Raw genomic sequence first — 18,991 nt, forward strand, 5'->3', positions numbered from 1 at the left:
CTTAATTAAGAAATTTGGGTTAGGTTGTAAGGATGCAAAATGCTCCTTAGTTTCAGTGTTACTTCTCTGTTGCCATGGTAGATGTGTCTACCAGATTAAAGATGGCTCTCTCTCCTCTGCTGTTTACACAGCTCTGAGCAATTACTGTTACACCAAACTACAGCCAGGGAAAGAGCAGAAAGGGTTAAGCATTATTTTCAAACATCAAGCTGAAAGTGAAGGGGCCCATCCTCACTGCTCACAGCTGTGTAAACTACAAGAGGGAGCATTGCAGCCTGTTTCTGTACAAACCAAGTAATGTATTCACAACACTCCCACCCCTTCACAATATAAAACTCAAATGACATTTATGCTTTAATAATTAACACCATTCAGAATACACTAGAGCAAATTAATGGGCAATATATACAGTTATATGGTTAACGGACTGGTCACAAGGGGTTGAACCAATTTTAATTGTTATCCACTAACCACAGGATAGGGGATAACAATAAGATCAGAGGGAAACCATATTCTGGGACTTCCACAAGCACAATAACAGACCCCAATAGTCAAAAGTACTGGAGTCCTTTTCTCTCTAGCAGATGGAGTGGTATGTTAAGTATGCATACTCCAGCTCTATTCAGTACTATGGAAGCATTAGAAATTGCCGAGTACAGTGCCCAGCTATCTCTGGCACTCATATTCTCAGTCAATGAGCAGAGGTAGTGAAATGCTGATTTCCGCAATTTCCTACCCTCCCATAGAAATGAATGGTTTGGCAGGATGTTTTCTCAAAATTAAAGAGCAAGGACATGAGTAGAGGTCCCAGCAGTTGGACCCCAACCAATCATATTCTCATACCTTATCCAGAGGATATGGGATAACAATCAAACTTGGTACAAGTAAGAGCTTGTACAATGGTCCAGCCATTGAAGAATACACAATCATTTTTCTATTCTTGTGAAACCCCTTTAAAGGGAATCCATTATTAACATTTACCTACTCGAAATAACTGTTATGTTATGTAGGACTATGCCCTCATTTGCCACCCATGCCAAGGTTTTTATTTTCTAACAGCACCTTCCCTGCCAAAATCTCAATTTACAAATATGCAAATTAAGTGCTTTGGCAGAGCACCTCAGGACTCCCACTCCACATATCACTGGACCTTGGAGTGAGGCAGCTGAAGGGGGGTGGATGAGAGTAGGAGCTGGGCGGTGGATGTGTAGAAGTAGCTGTACATTTTTTTTTAACATAGCAGATAGTTCATGTAGGTAAACTATGGTGACAGACTCCCTTTAAACACAAATTTAAAGAAAATAAAAACTTCTCCTTTTTTTAGATTTAAACAAATCTACATTTAAAAATAAAAACAGATAAAGAACCAACATTAAAAAAAAAAACATTATTACATTTTCTTTGGTAGCTGGTGATTCCCTGTGGCTTTATATCAGATAACAGAGAGAGAATGTGATATTGCAATGTGTAAAATCTAGTTTAGGATTTGACAAGACATGAAATAGAGAAGACGTCCGCTGATGTTCATGATGGCTCCTAATAATACAGAAATGGGACTTCTCCATTGTACATGTTGGGTCTGATCACCAGCCCATCCTACAGGAAGCACGCTGCAGCCGATCAATCTCTGTCAGAGTAAACAGTCGCTCCCTACTGCAATTGTTTGCACAAAGTTGACAGGGAGCGACCTCGAGTTCCTTTGGGCCGGACTGGCACTGGGTCAAAAGATCAAATCTCTAGAAGGAAAATGCCTGCACAGATAATCAGGATCTTATATGTGTATCATATGGATATCTTTTGTGTTTAGTTATGAAAAAAAAAAACGAAATTTGGCAAAAATTTCTAAAAATTATTCATTTTCAAAGTTCTAAATTGTTTGTTTTTCAGGCAGGTAGTCATAGCACCCAAATAACTCCATAACTAAGATTTCCTAAATGTCTTTATACAGGCGGTCCCCTACTTAAGGACACCCGACTTACAGACAACCCATAGTTACAGACAGACCCCTCTGCCCACTGTGACCTCTGGTGAAGCTCTCTGGATGCTTTAAAATAGTCCCAGATTGCAATAATCAGCTTAAAATTGTCTGCAATGAAGCTGTATTGATAATTCTTGGTCCTATTACAGCAAAAAAATTTGAAACTCCAATTGTCACTGGGGCAAAAAAAAAAAATTGTCGGGAACTACAATGATAAAATATACAGTTTCGACTTGCATACAAATTCAACTTAAGAACAAACCTACAGTCCCTATCTTGTATGTAACCCGGGGACTGCCTGTATTGGCATGGGTTTTTATGCATCCTCTCTTTTCTTGGTTTTGTGGGTGCAATTTTTCTAATTTTAATGAAAATCGCCAAAAACATATTTAGAGGCACCTGCTCAGCTTAAAAATGTTTTTGAGAGTACAACACCATAAATTATGCCTTTTATAAACTAGACCCCTCAATGTCTGAAAAAACAACTTTAACAAGTGTATATGTGCTGTATGGGCACACAACCGGGCACTAAAGGGAAGGAGCACCATTCACTGCAGATCTGCATGGTCACATTTTAAAGGCTAAAAAATCCTTTTTTTTTTTTTTTGTAATTTGGACATATGGAGGATTTTTAATAATCAGATTTTATTAAGGGATATACTCGAGTAGAAGCAGAGGTATCTCAGTTTAACACCAAAAATTGAGAAAACCAATTGAAGCCGTGGGTGGGAAATGCATTGGTCACAGCCCCCTAGTATATAGCCTGCCAGCTCCCCCCTCCCTCCCCCCCCGCGTTGTATATAGCCTGCCAGTCCCCCTGTGGTATATAGCCTGCCAGCTCCCCCCCCCCTCCCGTGGTAATTAGCCTGCCAGCCCCCCTGTAGTAAAAACATAAAAAAACAAAAAAAAACCCCACTGTACTCACCTTTCCGACGCTCACTCTGAAGAGGACCTATTGGGGACGTTGGAGTACAGTGTAAATTTTTTTATTGACTCAAGCATAAACCTAGTTAGGATTTTTCAGCACAAAGTTTGTGCTGAAAAACTTGGCTTATACTCGAGTATATACGGTAACTCTTTCTTGGGGGTAGGTAAAAAAAATAATAAATTAAAAAAATAAAAATAATAATAATAAAAAAATATATATATATATAATAATAAATAATAATATATATATATATACACACTGTGGGGAATTGCTCTGGTAGTTGACAGGTAGCAGTGCAAGAAGCAGTGACACACGCAGGTTTAAAAGTCCAACTTAAGTGTTTATTCACACTTGCAAAACAGAACACAAATTCAGCCTTGGCTTAGGCACATGCAAAAACATTATAAAAGTAATTCCTGCCCGGCTAGGCGCTGTCTAATACACTTGACAGACCCTAGCTATCCGGGTACCAGGCTGCCTGGCACACGCTCTTGGCCAGCAGCAAGACAGGAGACCCTCAGTTACCTTTGCTGTGAGAATGCAATCTCGCTTTCAGCTCTCCAGGTAGGGCCTCTCCTACTGCTTCTGGCCTGCAGACTAAATCAGACCCTAACGAGGCCTGAGACCTGCACCTGTGGGCTATACAAAAGCCCAGGACCGAAGCCCGGGTGGAGTAGGAGTCCCACTACCAGCCTACCCCTACTCCATAATAAGCAGGCCCAGTACGGACATTACAAATGTGTCTGTGTTAGCTAGGCCAACACAGACAAAACAGACTATTCCTGCTTATCATGTCTGCATTAACCCTTGGGTTACTGCAGACAAACCCAGGGCTTTTACCACATGTATTTCATCTGCCTGTAGGACAGATAGCGGTTTTCCCACACAATACCTCTTACTTTCTCACATACCCTCCCCCTCAGTTCAGACCCACCGGGGCGAACTCCTGACATTAAGCAATGCGTTCGGGACAAGGCATCTGCATTGCCCTGTAGCTTCCCGGCTCTGTGCTCCACCGTAAAGCTGAAATTTTGGAGGGACAAGAACCACCTAGTGACCCTGGCATTCTTCTCCTTAGTTCTACTCATCCACGTGAGAGGAGAGTGGTCAGTTATTAGACGGAACCGTCGTCCCAGCAAGTAGTACCGTAGGGACTCTAATGCCCACTTTATCGCCAGACATTCCTTCTCTACGATACTGTAATTTTTTTCAGCTGGCGTGAGCTTCCTGCTCAGGTAAGTAATGGGGTGTTCCTCGCCATTCACCTCCTGAGACAGGACAGCTCCCAGTCCTACATCTGACGCATCCGTCTGCACAATAAACTCTCTCTTGAAGTTTGGCGCAATGAGGACGGGAGATCCACACAACGCAGACTTCAAGGCCTGAAAAGCACCTTCTGCTTGTTCATTCCACTGCACCATGACAGGCCTTTTACCCTTCAGCAGGTCTGTCAGGGGAGCGGACATGGTGGCAAAGTTTGGTATAAACCGTCTGTAGTACCCTACAATGCCCAGGAATGCCCTGACTTGCTTTGTGCTCACTGGTTGAGGCCAACCCTGTATAGCTTCAATCTTGTTGACCTGAGGTTTAATTATACCTCGACCAATCACATACCCCAAATAGTGTGTCTCCTCCATTCCCAGCGCACACTTCTTGGGGTTTGCAGTCAGGCCCGCTGCCCTTAGCGAGTTCACTACGGCCTGTACCTTGGCCAAGTGACTCGCCCAGTCTTGGCTGTAGATGATAATGTCATCTAGATAGGCTGAGGCGTATCTCCTATGTGGCTTTAACACTATGTCCATTAACCGTTGAAAGGTAGCGGGGGCCCCATGAAGCCCAAATGGTAACACAACATAGTGAAATAGGCCCTCAGGGGTAACAAAGGCTGTCTTTTCTTTAGCCCTATCTGTCAGGGGTACCTGCCAATATCCTTTAGTTAGATCAAGGGTGGTGAAGTACCGAGCACTCCCTAGTCTCTCAATAAGCTCGTCCACGCGGGGCATGGGGTAGGCATCAAACTTAGACACCTCATTCAATTTTCTAAAATCGTTGCAAAATCGCAACGTCCCATCCGGTTTGGGAATTAGAACAATTGGACTGGCCCACTCACTTTTGGACTCCTCAATTACCCCTAGCTTCAGCATCTTCTGAACCTCCTCTGATATGGCTTGTCTACGAGCTTCAGGGACTCTGTACGGCCTTAATCTTACCCTTACCCCTGGCTCAGTGACAATATCATGTTTAATTACAGATGTGTAGCCTGGCAACTCTGAGAACACATCTGTATTTCTTGCTACAAACTCTCGAGCCTCTCGCTGTTGCTCTTTGGTTAGGGTATCGGCTATTCGCACTTCTGCCTCCGGCACAGGCTTACCTGCAGCCTGTGAGGGTATCGCAGGAGGTGGACTAGCCAGAACCATCTCTGTATGCAGACTCTCTCTGTCTTTCCAGGCCTTTAACAGATTAACATGATAAGTCTGCTCGGGTTTTCTCCGTCCGGGCTGACGTATCCTGTAGTTCACCTCTCCTATTTTCTCTATAACCTCATACGGTCCTTGCCATTTAGCGAGAAACTTACTTTCTACAGTGGGGACTAGCACCAACACACGATCACCGGGATTAAAGGTCCTTACTTTTGCTGACCTGTTATAAACCCGGCTTTGAGTTCTTTGTGCCTCCTCCATATGCTCCTTGACAATGGGCATGACGGCCGCCACCCTGTCCTGCATATCTGAGATATGGTCTATTACACTTTTGTGGGGGGTGGGCTCTTGTTCCCATGTCTCCTTGGCTATGTCCAGGAGACCCCTGGGATGTCTGCCATACACTAACTCAAACGGCGAGAACCCAGTAGAGGCTTGTGGAACCTCTCGGATGGCGAACATTAAATATGGCAACAGTACATCCCAGTCCTTCCCATCCTTGTTTACCACCTTTTTTAGCATACTCTTTAAAGTTTTGTTAAACCGTTCTACCAATCCATCCGTCTGAGGATGGTACACAGAGGTGCGTAACTGTTTAATATTAAAGAGCCGACATAGCTCCTTGGTGACTTTTGACATAAAAGGAGTCCCCTGATCTGTGAGGATCTCCTTGGGAAGTCCCACCCGGCAGAACATGGCAAACAACTCTTTAGCAATTAGTTTCGCAGAGGTGTGCCGTAGTGGGATGGCCTCAGGATATCGGGTAGCATAGTCCATGACTACCAGGATATGCTGATGCCCCCGAGCAGATTTAACCAAAGGACCGACCAAATCCATGGCGACCCTTTCAAAGGGTACCTCAATAATGGGCAGAGGTACCAACGGACTTCGAAAGTGTACCATGGGAGCATGCAATTGACAATCAGGGCAAGTTTCACAATACCTTTTTACCCTATCGTACACTCCGGGCCAATAAAAACGCTGCAAGATGCGTTCCAGAGTTTTTGTGGTACCTAAGTGCCCTCCCATCACATGCTTATGTGCAAGGTCTAACACCATCTGACGATATGGCTGAGGTACCATTAACTGCTCCCGGGTTTCACCGTGGACCTTATCAATGCGGTACAATAACTCCTGATTTACCACCACTCGAGGGAACAACTTATCCGCACCTGGGTGCTGAGGTACACCATTAATCTCTACCACATTTTCTCTGGCGCGGACCAGAGTGGGGTCCTGGAGTTGTGCAGTACCAAAGTTGTCACGGGATACCTCCAAATCCGACAACTGCGGTCCTGTCACTACCTCCTCAGTTTCGCCTGCCATAACATCTAGGGGAAACATTACACTTCCATCTTCTGTGGCGGTCACCCCTACGGCAGGAACTCCAGAGTCTGGGTCATCAGGCTCGGCTTCAGAGATCTGACCAGACAACACAGGAGAACAACCCCCCAACTCTTGGTTTCCCCGCCATAGAGTCCAGAACATGGGGAAGTCCCGTCCCAAGATAAGGTCATGGGGCAAGTTCTTGACAACCGCTGCCTCATGTAGTGTCTCTCCACAAGAGGTCTGGAAGTTAATAACTGTGGTGGGGTAGTCCTTTACGTCCCCATGGATGCACAGGACTCCAATTGTGCGCCCTGTGACTGCCTTGGGGTCTGTGAGGGACCCATTAATCAAGGTCACCCGACTGCCTGAGTCCAGCAGGGCCAACGCTGGATGCCCTGCCACAGTCACCCGGCACAGGTGGCGCTCATCAGCAGAGTCGGGGCTAGTAGCTGTGTAGACAGGGGCAGCATAGAGAGAAACCCTTCTGGCGGAACTGCAGTCCATGGGCTCTGAGGAATTGGGGCAATGGGCTGCAATATGACCTGGCTCATGGCAGGTCCAACAGGTGGGAGCCTCCCCCCTCCTCCTCCCCTGGGGTACTTCCCGGACATTGGGCGTTGTCCTGCCCCGGGAATTTGTGGGTGACAAGACCTTCCGTGCCTTAAGGCCTGTCTTGGTATAAGGGGCTTTCTTTGTTAGGGCCTGAGTGGCACAAAACCTCTCCACCAACCCCACCAGCGCATCGGCATCAGACGGGTCCCCGTGTCCCACCCATTGTTGGATCTCACCCGGCAAGGCCCTCAGGAAACGGTCCAAAACAACCTTCTCGACCATCTGGGCTGGGGTTGATGTCTCCGGCTGAAGCCACTTGCGGACCAAGTGAACAAGTTGGTGCATCTGCCCCCTCGGTGGTAGCGCCTCCTGGTATCTCCAGCTATTCACTCTTTGAGCGCGTAGATGCTGATCCACTCCTAGTCGGGCCAAGATCTCTGCCTTTACCTTGGAGTAGTCCCGGGCATACTCCTCGCTCAGGTCGTAGTATGCCTGCTGGGGATCAGCGACGAGGAAGGGGGCCAACACCTCTGCCCAGTGTTGCTGTGGCAACCTCTCTCGGGTGGCCACCCTCTCAAAGCCTGTCAGATAGGCCTCCACATCATCCTCGGCGGTCATCTTGGTCATAGCTTTGCGGACCTCTTTCCTGGCGTCCTTCACCGTCATTGCTGGGACAGTCCTTTGCTGAGCAGCGGTCAGGGCTGTTATCTGCTGGAGCAGCAATCTGTTTGTCTCTTGCTGCTGCACGTTGGACTGGACAAGCTGCTTGATTAACTCCTCCATGGCTGTGGCTTGCAGCTTCAGTGCTGTCAACTTCCAGGACATGCACTAGTGTATACTTCACTGCACTTTGCCCGCTCCAATCCACCATATGTGGGGAATTGCTCTGGTAGTTGACAGGTAGCAGTGCAAGAAGCAGTGACACACGCAGGTTTAAAAGTCCAACTTAAGTGTTTATTCACACTTGCAAAACAGAACACAAATTCAGCCTTGGCTTAGGCACATGCAAAAACATTATAAAAGTAATTCCTGCCCGGCTAGGCGCTGTCTAATACACTTGACAGACCCTAGCTATCCGGGTACCAGGCTGCCTGGCACACGCTCTTGGCCAGCAGCAAGACAGGAGACCCTCAGTTACCTTTGCTGTGAGAATGCAATCTCGCTTTCAGCTCTCCAGGTAGGGCCTCTCCTACTGCTTCTGGCCTGCAGACTAAATCAGACCCTAACGAGGCCTGAGACCTGCACCTGTGGGCTATACAAAAGCCCAGGACCGAAGCCCGGGTGGAGTAGGAGTCCCACTACCAGCCTACCCCTACTCCATAATAAGCAGGCCCAGTACGGACATTACAAATGTGTCTGTGTTAGCTAGGCCAACACAGACTTGCAAGCCCGGAGGCGTATAGCCGTTGGGCTAATGACTGCACAAAGGGGTCTTAATTAGCGGGGTTCTATGTACAGGAATAGGCCCTTCTTTAACTAAGGTGGTTTTTCCCTTTACTTTCTGTCCCCTGCGTATCCCAGGGAGGTGGGGGCTACGTGACTAGGGGCGGGCTTGTGTCGTGGGTGGTACAGGAAGTGGGCATAGCTTAAATAGGGGCTGCAGACGTCACTCACCCTCTTTCTGGATTGCGTTTTCACCTGGCACCATGTCTGATGACGCTGTCCGGCGAAGGATTCGGGCCGAAGGGTCCTCATGGCTTCAGGCCCTCCTGGAGGAGGCCTCCTCTGGGTCCTCTGTGATGCCCCCGCCTGCTCCCTCTCAGCAGCGACGGTCTGGTAGGCTGTCGCGGCCGCCCAGCCGGCTTTCTCCTTCTGCGGTGGCCATGCGTCCCCGCTCTGCCCCCTCTGTCCCCCGCTCAGCTCTGGGTGCCGCCGCGGCTCCGGCCGTGGTGGCAGTCATCCAAGTGGCCGATCGGGAGCCCTCCCCCGTGCTGCGGCCGGAGCTGTCAGCGAGTGGGGAGGCACAGCGCCGGTCAGTCCGGTCGCGGTCCTCCGCGTCCCGGGCTTCGGCGGGATCGCGGTCCTCCTCTGCGGCTCGGCGGCTCCCTCCCCCTCCACCCCCGCCGCGTGTAGAGCCGGATCGCTCAGCAGCGCGTGCTGCTGCTCGGCGCCCCCCTCCTCCCCCTCTCCCCGCTGTACCTGTTCTGACAGCAGCAGCGCGCACTCCCCGTGCGCGCGCCGCTGCCGCTCGTCCCTCGCCGGCCGTCGGTCGGAGCAGGGGTTTGGCTGCAGAAGACATCATCCTCCAGCCCCCTGCTCCGTTCTCTGCCTCGTCCCGCTCCATGGTGTCGGCGCCGGGCGGGATTGTGGCTGCAGCGTCTCATGGTCCCCAGCCTCCCGTCCCGGCGCCTCTGGCCCCTCCTCCTCACACTGTGCCACTGGGCAGGGGTCAGGCTGCTGCTACCTTTGGCCCCCAGCCCCCTGCCCAGCTGGCTAGTGGCGGTGCCTGCGGCACCGCCGAACACGATGCCTCCCCTCCACTTTCTTCCCCCTCTGATTTTGATAGCGGGCCCGATGAGGCACCGCTGGGGGCGGAGCTAGAGCCGCTGTCTTCGGGACAGTTGGTGGTTCCCGCCCCCTTGGTAGGGCCCATGCTCTCCGGGGACTTGGGCCCTGCATACCTTGTCCCTGGTGACGGGTCCCGGGCCTCATCGGTTTTCTCTGGGGCTAGTTCCCGGCGCAGCGGCAGTTCGGGCGTCTCCAGGCGACGCACTGCCTCCCGTTCCCCGTCCGTACGGCGCAAGCGGCGTCGCTCTAGGGACAGGCGTGGCTCTGTGTCCTCCTTTTATTCCAGGTCCTCTGGTGCTTCGGCTTCCTCCATGGCATCGGCTGAGCCTCGCCGCCGCAGCAGTCGTCCGGGGCAGCATCATCGTCGCAGCCAGCGAAGTCACCGCTCTCGCGGCTCTATAGTTTCGTCTCGGGCGGCTGCTGTGTCGGAGCCTCCTGCTGCTTCTACTCCCTTGGTGACTCCGGTTCCTGCTGTTCCGGTGGCTCCGCCGTCATCTGCCGCTCCGCCTGGTGAGTCCGCCTGCCTGCAGGCTTGGGGGGGGGCAGCGTCTGATTCTGCCCTGTTGGCTTCTGTTCGTTCTCTCTTGGGGGCGGCGCCCTCGGCTTCGGCTGGGGTGTTGCCGCCTTCAACGGGGAAGTCAGTGGCCGAGGCCTCCACTTCAACGTTTACTCCCTCCATTCCAGCTTTTAGGGATACCTATTTCTGTGGGGTCTCTCTTCTCGGCACTCGCCTGTCCGAGGATACCAGGGATAAGATTTTGCGTAATGATTATATTGATATTTGGTCCCTGGTGTCCGCGGATTCGGTGACTGTGGACAAGGAGCGCCGTTTTGAACGGGGGGTGGAAAGGAAACCCAGGGTGGCGAAGACCTTTAATAATTGGGTACAGGCTTTCGCCGTGCTGGGTTGTGTGCTGTCACAGAAGTTCCCTGATAGGTCTCCGCAGTTGTTTGTGTATTTAGACACGATTTTTAGTGCTTTTCGCACCCATGGGGGGTCCGCATGGTGGAAGTATGACGAGGAGTTCAGGAGGAGGTTGGCCCAGCGTCCTGATGTTGGTTGGGACTCTAAGGCAACCGATGTTTGGCTTCGGCTCATGACAACGCCGAGGCCCTTTCTTGGGGCCGCCTCCTCCTCCTCTTCCTCATCCACTCCTGGGGCTTCCCTCGGGACGGGGGCGGCTCGCAGGTCCGGGACATGCTGGATGTTTAATGAGGGCCACTGTCGCTTCTACGGCGCATGTAAATTCCGGCATGAGTGCTCCAACTGCGGGGGTGGCCATTCCGCGATCCGCTGTTCCCGTCCGACGGCAGTCCCCTCACGATCTCAAGGTGGTAGTCGCACAGAGGACTCCGGTGCGCGTGCTAGAGATGTTGCCGTGGCTAGAACTGTACCCCAGGAAGGCGGAAGCCGCCCTTCTTAGGACAGGTTTTTCTTTTGGTTTTTTCATCCCCTTCGCGCCTCGGGATTTTCCGTCATTTTCCAGGAATTTGAAGTCTGTTCGGGAATTTCCGGATGTGGCTAGGGACAAAGTTAGGAAGGAGGTGGAGTTGGGCCGCATGGCCGGCCCCTTTCACGTCCTCCCTTTTCCCAATTTGCGAGTTTCCCCTTTGGGAGTGGTTCCCAAGAAGGAGGCTGGTAAATTTAGATTGATCCATCATCTGTCTTATCCCGCGGGGTCTTCGGTTAATGACGGCATCTCCAAGGATTTGATATCGGTGTCTTACGTGTCCTTTGACAGGGCTGTTGAGTTGGTTCGCAAGGCCGGCTCCGGTGCCCTTATGGCTAAGTCCGATATTGAATCTGCATTTCGTTTGCTGCCGGTTCATGCTGATTGTTTCCACTTATTGGGTTGCCAATTGGATGACGCCTTTTATTACGACATGTGTCTTCCGATGGGGTGCTCCATCTCCTGTTATTATTTTGAGGTTTTTAGCACCTTTTTGGAATGGGTTCTGCGTCGTGAAACGTCTTCCTCATTGGTTACCCATTACTTGGACGATTTCTTGTTTGTTGGTCCGGCTGGCTCCTCCCATTGCGATTTTCTGCTTAGCTCTTTTAAGTTTTTGGCGCAGCGCTTTGGGGTTCCCCTCTCGGCGGAGAAGACGGTGGGCCCCTGTACGGTTTTGTCCTTTTTGGGTATAGAAATCGATTCTGTGGCTATGGAGTTCCGTCTTCCTGAAGATAAATTGCAGAAATTGCGCATGGCTATTTCGGTGTGCTTGGGCGCCAAAAAATTGCTGCTGCGTCAGGTGCAATCATTGTTAGGCCTGTTAGTTTTTGCCTGTCGTATTATGCCTATGGGTCGAGTTTTTTCGAGGAGATTGTCGCTGGCGACGGTGGGGGCCAGTTCCCCCCATCACAGGGTCCGCATCACCAGGCAGATTAAAGACGATATGCGTGTGTGGGAGTTGTTCCTTGCCGACTACAATGGGCGCACTTGCTGGCGGTCAACTCCGGAGTCCAGCTCTGATCTCCAGCTGTTTACGGACGCCTCGGGAGGGCTGGGTTTCGGTGCTATTTTTGGTTCGGCCTGGTGCGCAGACGCGTGGCCTCCTTCCTGGCGCGATCGGGGCTGGTGCGGAAATCTCACCCTTCTCGAACTCTTCCCTATCGCAGTAGCAGTCGAATTGTGGGGGGCTTCCATGGCTGCTAAATCTATTGTGTTTTGGACTGATAATTTGAGTGTTGTGCATGCAATTAACAATCTCTCTTCTTCCTCCCTGCCAGTTTTGGTGCTGCTGCGTAGATTGGTGCTCCGCTGCCTTCAGCACAATATTTCTTTTAGGGCCCGCCATGTCCCCGGGGTGGAGAATACAGCGGCTGATGCTTTATCTCGTTTTCGTTGGCAGGTTTTTCGGGATCTGTGTCCATCGGCAGAATTGCAGGGGACCCCTTGTCCGGGTTCTCTTTGGACCGTGATGGAGGCCAGCTGGTCCCGCTCGTGAGGTCGTCGGTGGCCCCTTCTACGTGGACGGCGTATGGTAAAGCATGGCGGGATTGGTGTGGGTTTGCGGGGGAACGGGTGTGTGGCGGTGATTCCGGCCAGATATTGACGGTGACGCTGCAGTATTTGGATAGCTTGCGCTTGCAAGGGGCTTCGGGGTTGGTAGCGCAGCGTCGCCTTACGGGTTTAGCTTTCTTTTTTAAGTTGTTTGGGTGGCAGGACGTGACTAAGTGTTTCTTTGTTCGGCAGGTTTTGAAAGGGTGGAAGAAAGGCTCCAAGCGGTGCGATTCTCGCCGCCCGGTTTCTTTTTCTATTTTGCTTCGCTTGTTAGCCTCCCTTCCCTCGGTGTGCTCGGATGAGTTTGAAGTGTTGTTGTTTCGGACAGCGTTTATCCTTGCGTTTTTTGGGGCCTTGCGTGTGTCGGAGTTAGTGGCGCCGAGTGCTACACGTCCTGGTGGTTTGTTTATGGAAGATGTGGTTTTGTCAAATACTGGTTTGCGCTTTAGGCTTCGTCGCTCTAAAACTGATATATGGGGGCGGGGTTGTTGGGTATCGTTGCGTCCCTTTGACGGCGAGGCCTGCCCTGTGTCCGCTGTGTCTGCGTATCTAGCTAGACGTGTTGGGGGTGAACAGTTCCTGGTTCACAGGGATTCTTCTCCTTTGACTCGGTTTCAATTTGCTTCGGTGTTTAAGAAAGCCCTGGAGGCGGTGGGGCTTCCCTCGGCTGAGTATGGGACCCATTCCTTTCGTATTGGGGCGGCGACCACGGCTAGTGAGTTGGGTTTGTCCGACGGGGATGTGCAGCGCATTGGGAGATGGCGTTCCAACTGTTTTGCGGGATATGTTCGTCCTGATTTGCTTTTGTGTTAACGTTTTTTCTCTTCCAGGTCCTCGTCCGGCGGTGTGGCTGATCGGCCATTCATACGTGTATTGGGCTGAGCATCGGGCCCAGGTTCGCCCGGGTGGAAGAGCGTTGGGTTTCTATGACGTTGACGTCTTCTGGCGTGGTCTCCGCGGCCTGCGCTGGTTGCAGGCTCTCCCAGAGGTCGTGGAGATCAGCCGTCGTCCTCCGGTCCCGACGGTTTTGGTCATTCACCTCGGGGGCAACGATCTCTGCCACGTCCGTTTAAGTGAGCTGATAGCCCTCATCCAATCTGACCTGGAGCGGTTTGCTTCGTATTTTGGGCAGCTGGTGCTGGTATGGTCGGAAATTATTCCGAGGGCTGTGTGGGAAGGTGCCCGGGATGTGGCGGCTATTGAAAGAGGGCGGAGGTTGCTGAATACCCGGGTGTCACGGTTTGTTCGGGCCAGAGGTGGCGTTGTTATTCGCCACAGGCAATTAGAAGGGGATAACAGCTGTTTGCTGTTGGCCGACGGGGTCCATCTTACGGACATCGGCCTGGATATATTTTTGTCCGGGTTGCAGGATGGCATCGAGCGGGCTCTGTTTTGGTTGGCTGGGGGTCGGAGGGTCGTGTAGGTGGTACACGACCTCCTTCTTGGCGGTTGGTTGGGTTATTTGGCCTACATGCCCATTGGCTGGCAGGCATACAGGTGGGAGGGGTTTGGTTGCTCTTTGTTTGTTTAAATTTGTTACCTGTTAAGTTATGTTTTAAATAATACAAAAAAATAATATAAAAAAAATACAAGATGTTTATTATAATAATAATATATAAAGCTGTGGCCGACCCTCATGTCAACCCACATATGTTTAACGTTAATACAAGTCTCTGTGTGTTTATTTATCGGCGAATATTGGTTTAAGGTTAAAGGGGCCTGAGCTCCCGGTGGTTTATGGTTTAATTTTATTTGGGCAGTCTTGCAAGCCCGGAGGCGTATAGCCGTTGGGCTAATGACTGCACAAAGGGGTCTTAATTAGCGGGGTTCTATGTACAGGAATAGGCCCTTCTTTAACTAAGGTGGTTTTTCCCTTTACTTTCTGTCCCCTGCGTATCCCAGGGAGGTGGGGGCTACGTGACTAGGGGCGGGCTTGTGTCGTGGGTGGTACAGGAAGTGGGCATAGCTTAAATAGGGGCTGCAGACGTCACTCACCCTCTTTCTGGATTGCGTTTCCCACCCACCCTCCCTTTGTTTAAGGTATTTACGGCGTTGCTTTTGTCACAGCTGGCGGTTGGTTGGGTTATTTGGCCTACATGCCCATTGGCTGGCAGGCATACAGGTGGGAGGGGTTTGGTTGCTCTTTGTTTGTTTAAATTTGTTACCTGTTAAGTTATGTTTTAAATAATACAAAAAAATAATATAAAAAAAATACAAGATGTTTATTATAATAATAATATATAAAGCTGTGGCCGACCCTCATGTCAACCCACATATGTTTAACGTTAATACAAGTCTCTGTGTGTTTATTTATCGGCGAATATTGGTTTAAGGTTAAAGGGGCCTGAGCTCCCGGTGGTTTATGGTTTAATTTTATTTGGGCAGTCAAAACAGACTATTCCTGCTTATCATGTCTGCATTAACCCTTGGGTTACTGCAGACAAACCCAGGGCTTTTACCACATGTATTTCATCTGCCTGTAGGACAGATAGCGGTTTTCCCACACAATACCTCTTACTTTCTCACAACACATACATATATACACACACATACACCCCATTCATTTTTGTTTATGGTTTTTAGCATTTTCACTTGTTTTTGTATCACCATGTTCTAAAAGACATAACATTCTTATATTTTATTTACAGAGCTGCTTAAGAAATTTTATGCAAGACAAGCTGTGTTTATCACTTTTTATGCTATTTTATGAGGAAAGATGTGAAAATTTCATAATTTTGGTGTTTTTTTTGTGTATTTTATGGCTTGAGATGTAACTTGGTTGTATAAAGTCAAGGAGGCGGAGATTTTAACACTGATGCCAAGCTCTCTCTTTCTCAGAAAGCAGTGTAATTGATGGTCCTGCATCCAGAGACATCACTAACCAGATCTCCTGAAGTCCGATGCACAATGTCAGTCACAGAGGAGGAGGTGTTCAGAGTTAAACTCTCTGCCTCCTTGACTTTATACAACCAATTTACATCTCACTTCAAAGTCGATTTTGTAGATGATGCCAACACACTAGGCCAGTGGTGGTGAACCTATGGCACGCGTGCCAGAGAGGGCACGCCGAGCTCTCTCTGTGGGCACGCGGACCATCTCCCCTGCTGTCTATATATAAATCATTAGAACTCCCGGCAGGCAGGAAAAGCTGCCGATCGCCGAGAGCTCCAGTGATCTCTTTCATTGAAGGCTGCGTCTGACCTGCTCTGTGCTCATTAGTGCTGCCTAGAGACACAGCAGCAGGTCAGTGCCCGCCCCTCCACTCCCTCCCCCTTCAGCCCGGGAACAGGAGGAGAGTGAGAGGGAACTGCCGGAGCACACAGCAGCCGGTGCCCAGTGAGTACAGAGGAGTGAAGCAGGAGGGCAGGAGCTGCTCTGTGTGTATTACACAGGCAGCAGTCAGGCAGCTTTGGGACACTGAACAACAGTAGGTGCTTATTGTTTAGTGTCCCAAACTGCCCTGTATGACACATGTCTGTGGCCACATGTATACTGCCCCTGGTCCAGTTCTCCTGTCACTGTGCCATGCTGCCAGTGACCCTGGGGTGCACTATACTGCCCTCACTGACAGCATGGCACAGGTGCCCAGAGCTCCAGACCAAGGGCAGTATATATATATGTATATGTGTGTGTGGCCACAGACATGTGTCATATGTGGTGATTTGATGGTAAATTCACCTTCCTGATTGCATGTAGATTTGCTGTTCAGTGCACCCACCCTCCACCCTACAACATACACATTACCCTACACACCCCCTGCCGAATTCAAAAATACTTCATATTGCCACTGCGTGGGGGTAGTGATCCCTCACTGCGTGGGGGTAGTGATCCCTCACTGCGTGGGGGTAGTGATCCCTCACTGCGTGGGGGTAGTGATCCCTCACTGCGTGGGGGTAGTGATCCCTCACTGCGTGGGGGTAGTGATCCCTCACTGCGTGGGGGTAGTGATCCCTCACTGCGTGGGGGTAGTGATCCCTCACTGCGTGGGGGTAGTGATCCCTCACTGCGTGGGGGTAGTGATCCCTCACTGCGTGGGGGTAGTGATCCCTCACTGCGTGGGGGTAGTGATCCCTCACTGCGTGGGGGTAGTGATCCCTCACTGCGTGGGGGTAGTGATCCCTCACTGCGTGGGGGTAGTGATCCCTCACTGCGTGGGGGTAGTGATCCCTCACTGCGTGGGGGTAGTGATCCCTCACTGCGTGGGGGTAGTGATCCCTCACTGCGTGGGGGTAGTGATCCCTCACTGCGTGGGGGTAGTGATCCCTCACTGCGTGGGGGTAGTGATCCCTCACTGCGTGGGGGTAGTGATCCCTCACTGCGTGGGGGTAGTGATCCCTCACTGCGTGGGGGTAGTGATCCCTCACTGCGTGGGGGTAGTGATCCCTCACTGCGTGGGGGTAGTGATCCCTCACTGCGTGGGGGTAGTGATCCCTCACTGCGTGGGGGTAGTGATCCCTCACTGCGTGGGGGTAGTGATCCCTCACTGGGTGGGGGTAGTATTCCCCGCTGTACTTGCTCCTGCTTTGTGATATAATTAGTGATGTTATACTTTCTTTTGTGGTCTGTATATTATCAGTATGGTGGTATTTATCTTGTTGTACTGGTAATGGTCATCATGTAGCATTATTGTATGCCCCTTATGGAGTGGTATGGGTGATTTTAGGCTAAATAGACGTGTTGGCACTTTGCGATGATTACATGGACTTTGGTTTGGAGTTTGGGCACTCGGTCTCTAAAAGGTTCGCCATCACTGCACTAGGCCATGAAAGAAACAAAAACTAGAAGGTGTTATGAAGGTGCCTGACAATATACAAGTAGTGGTTTATTAGATCAATTGCTGATGACATGTTCCCTATAAGACTCAAACTCTTCCATATTGGTTACATATGTTAGGTAGCCATCTGCTCCACTGAATAATTATACAGACACATCAGATTCTTTAGATGTTCATCCTTTCTCTGACAGTCATATTCGACCTGTGCAGGTTAATCAATGACTATGGTGAAGTCACTCACCTCCTGACTTATAGGATATGAGATCATGTATGAGTAAGGGACTTATTTTCTTCCTGGATACAAAGTAGGCAATAAAAGATTGCAGAGAGCGTGCCATTTCAGACTTATTTTAATATAATATTCCCATTCTACCAATAGGGGTCACCAATTTTTAAAAAATGAGGGTCCGTGGTACGAAACTGCCTATAGGGCAACAATACCACACACTGTGCAGGGATCTAGATGGAAAGCTCTTGTGAGTAGGGCATTTACTACTAATTTTTCAGGCTACGTGTTTTGTTCGTGGGCCCCAAACAACGCATCCTTTGGGGGACATTTATCAAACCTTTGGCTTGCCTTTTTCTTTTTTTGCAACTTGTTTTTGTGCCTATAACAGTCTTTCTTCAAAATTTGCCATTGTCTAGTTTTCTGCAGCGTTCCCTCAAGTTATCACATTAACAGAGATTTGAAAATTGCAACTTTAAAAAAAAAAAAAAAAGTCCAAAACATTTTGCGCAAACCTAAGGTCGCATATAATTTAAAAAACTCAGCTTGAGGTGAAAATGTAAAAGGGAATTTTGGTTGAGCCAGGCGCCTAAAATCTATGTGCACAAGTGGGGGGAGAGGGGGAGCTATTGACAAGTCGAGGTGGTGTTGCAGCGTCTAACCCTGGAGCTGGATGGCAGTCCAGATCGATACACAAGTGGAATGAAAAAAAGTTACGGGGTGAATTAAAAGACGTGCTACTCCCAGAGCATAAATTTAAAGGTTTTATTGATAATAGTTGTGACAACGCGTTTCAACACCGTATTGGTGTCTTCATCAGGTCAAATGTTGTGTTCATAATAAAAATATATATAAAATTGGTTAGTAGATATTAGTGAATGTGAACATACATTAAAACACGTGTATGGAAATCATTTATATAACAACAAACAAAGAACAATGTGTACATTCATGGAGGACGAGAGTACAAAAATACAAATGAATAAAATTAGACAAAGTTGATATGATGTACATATACGGTAATTGTATGAAGATATTATGTATAAAATATAAATAATATGTAAAATATTATAAATATATATGCTATATTAAAAATGCTATAAACAATGTTATCTTGAAAACAGAGCTCATGTGAATAAGTAAATAAATACACAGATTATATTATAGATTGAATCAAGAGTAAGAAAGGGAGGACTGAGATTAAGGGAGTATAATGTATTACAATAGGGAAATTGGATGACAATTGTAGAACTTAGTTTGGAGTCGAT

At 49.4% G+C, this 18,991-nt stretch overlaps 1 protein-coding gene across 1 annotated transcript in view; it reads right to left on the reverse strand.

The window, feature by feature from the left end:
• The window catches only part of LOC140121167 (serine palmitoyltransferase 3-like), a 74,566-nt gene that overhangs the window by 46,721 nt on the left and 8,854 nt on the right, over window positions 1-18,991 (reverse strand). The window lies entirely within an intron of this gene.

This window comes from Engystomops pustulosus, chromosome 3 (genome assembly GCF_040894005.1).
Source record: "Engystomops pustulosus chromosome 3, aEngPut4.maternal, whole genome shotgun sequence".
NCBI classification, from domain to species: Eukaryota; Metazoa; Chordata; class Amphibia; order Anura; family Leptodactylidae; genus Engystomops; species Engystomops pustulosus.